This window comes from Arachis duranensis, chromosome 8, assembly GCF_000817695.3.
Source record: "Arachis duranensis cultivar V14167 chromosome 8, aradu.V14167.gnm2.J7QH, whole genome shotgun sequence".
Classification (NCBI taxonomy): Eukaryota; Viridiplantae; Streptophyta; class Magnoliopsida; order Fabales; family Fabaceae; genus Arachis; species Arachis duranensis.
The window spans coordinates 4,327,254-4,330,349 of NC_029779.3; positions in this window are offsets into that span (position 1 = coordinate 4,327,254).

Consider the following 3,096-nt stretch of genomic DNA (forward strand, 5'->3'; position numbering starts at 1 on the left):
AAGCACGATTAGGAAGGAAACACAAAAACCATGCATTTTATATGATGAAGTACGAAAAATATTGATAAAACCCCCAAATTCTACACAAGATAAACCCTAAAATTGGGATTTATCAAACCTCCCCACACCTAAACCAAGCATGTCCTCATGCTAAAAGAAATTAAAAGAACAAAGAATCATAGGAGAGTGAGGTTTATGCTATGCAATTTTCCTATATGAATGCAACTAATGCGAATGCTTCTATCTACTTGGTCAAAAGCGAATCAACTTCCAAGAGCGTGTATGAGCACATAGGGCCAAAATGATAAGATAATTCATGAACTCTACCAATTTAAACATCAAAGTGGATTGTACGTAACTTGCATGAAGAAAGCTCATGAAAGCCGGGAATAAGGAGTTAAGCATCAAACCCTCACCGGATGTGTATCCACTCTAGTTGCTTGAGTGTATAGGGTTGATTCACTAAATTCTCTTCTAATCATGCTTTTCAAGATTTATTTTTCATCTAACAATCAACGATTATTTCATGCATGCATACAATTATCATGAGGTCTTTCCACAAGGTTGTAATGGGGCTAGGGTCAAGGTAGGGTGCATATGGTCAAGTGAGTTTGAAATTTGAACCTTTGATTAACTTAACCTTTTCACCTAACCTATGACAACCTATACAAATTCAAAGTTAGCCTAACTACCCACTCTTCACTTTTTCACACACTCATACATTCTCTTTTGATCACTATACATATGCATTGGTTATTATTGAACTTCACTTTGGGGCATTTTGTCCGCTTTTATTGCTTTTCTTTTTATTTATTTATTTATTTATTTATTTATTTATTTATTTATTTTTCTTTTTGATGTAATTATATACAAAGGTATCAATGCATATGGTTTAAACATAATTCGTACATAAGTATGTACTCAATTTCCAAAAATTTTGACAAAGATATAGAGATACACTTTTATCCTAACCAATGTCCCAAGTTTGCCCACTCTTGAATGCTAGCTAATCAAAGATCCAAATAAAGGACATTTATTATTTTTCTCTTTAAGGATTGTAATGTGCTAAAATAAAAACCAAGAGGGGATTAAAATAAGCTCAAAATTGGCTAATAATGGAAGATAAAAGGTAGGCTATTTGGGGTAAGTGAGCTTAATGAAACAACAGCCTCAATCATATAAATGCATATATACACAAAATAATGGACATATAGAATCAAACAAATCAAATATTACAATCAAAGAAAGAGAATAATACACACAAGAATAGAAATAAGTGGTTATAAGATGTAACCACACAATTAAGGCTCAAAACTCACATACTTGGGTTCTTAACTCAAAAACCATGTTCAAAAAAATTCTTTGAAGCAAGTTCAACCATAAAAAAATTTTCAAATTGGTAGGGTGCCCTAAAAATAATTTCTTGGAAAAGAGGTCCTCACCTTAACCAAGTAGTCCTACCATGCAAAAATGTTCAAAACAGAAACTAACCATGCAATTTATCCAAATCAACAAAGGAAATTCAAATTATGGGTGTTGAAAGAAAAAGTTTGTTACCTACGGAAGTCGGTAAACGACCTCCCCACACTTTAGAAGTTTCCACGGTCCTCCGTGCCACTGATAATGTGCAAAGTGGGATTGGGGTTGCCAGTTCTATCATCCATCTCTTGAGTGCTTGAGTTGCTTTGGTGTGAAGTGGATGTGGAAATGTCCAGCTCCTCCAAAGGCAGGTTAACAAAACCCTAGAGCTTCTTCATGTAAGTAAAGTAGCATTGGTTACACCGCTCATATCGATTCAACTTTTGAATGAGCTTGAGAAGAAGTTGGCGGGATGACTTTTGTGGTACTGAGGAAGGGGTAGGAATGGTAGAAGGGAAGTCATGTCAAGGCTTGTGGTGTCCGCGGGAGGCTTGAGATATTTTCCGCTCGGGATGATATCGCCCTTTGCTGGAATTATTGCCTTCATGTCCTTGGCCTCTTGGGGAACACCAGCAGTAGCAATCAAATCTAATACCAAGGTAGGAAATGGGAGGTTACCCTTAGCTTGGACACGGCCCATTGCTTGCCTGATGAGGAGAGGGATATTGATCGGCCTCTCAGTGAGTATACACTAGACAAGAAGGGCTAAGTCTGCCGTGATGGATGACTTATGAGTGCTTGGAAGCATGTAATGGGACAAGATTTGGGCCCATACTCGAGCCTCCACAGTAAGCGTGCGTGCGTCAATGCACTTAGGCTGGAGCCTGAGTCTCCCTTGGGTCCAATGTGATTCCGGTTCAGCGATGACCCTAAGGATCGAATCCCAATCAAAACTGCGTGTGCAGCACTGTAACAGGACCTCTTGGTAACCATCTATCCCATCCGCCATTGGCAAGACCTTAAGTATCCTTTGAATGGCTTCTTCCAAAATGAGGACTTGCTTCTGGCACACGAAAACGGATTCGAGAGAAGGGGAGTGGTAGTTGGAGTAGAACTCCATCACCCAAGAAAGGTTGGCTTCCTGCGGTCTCTGCATTAGAAATCTCCATTATCGCCGCTCAATGCGGGATATCACAAACTGAACAATGTGCTCCGGAGGGACGAGGAGATGTTTAGAATGATAATTTCTTTCAACCATAGTGGGGAACATGAGCTCACAGAAGTGGTTGGGAAACCTTGTATGGTCCCTCTGGTGGACGAAATTGTGATTTCTATCTTTTGAGCTTTAGCATATATTTACTCTTAGGGCACTGTTTATTCTCACAACTCCGTTCAACTAACCAGCAAGTGTACTGGGTCGTCCAAGTAATAAACCTTACGTGAGTAAGGGTCGAATCCACAGAGATTGTTGGTATGAAGCAAGCTATGGTTACCTTGTAAATCTCAGTTAGGCGAATTAAACATGATACTTGATTAGATTCAAAATAAAATAATAAAAGGAAATAATAAAAGGGATAGAACACTTATGCAGATTCATTGGTAGGAATTTCAGATAAGCGGATGGAGATGCTGTAGAGCCCAAGGACGCCTGCTCTCCTACTGCTCCTATTCAATCCTTCTTACTCCTTTCCATGGCAAGCTTTGTTTAGGGGTTCACCATCAACTGTGGCTACTTTC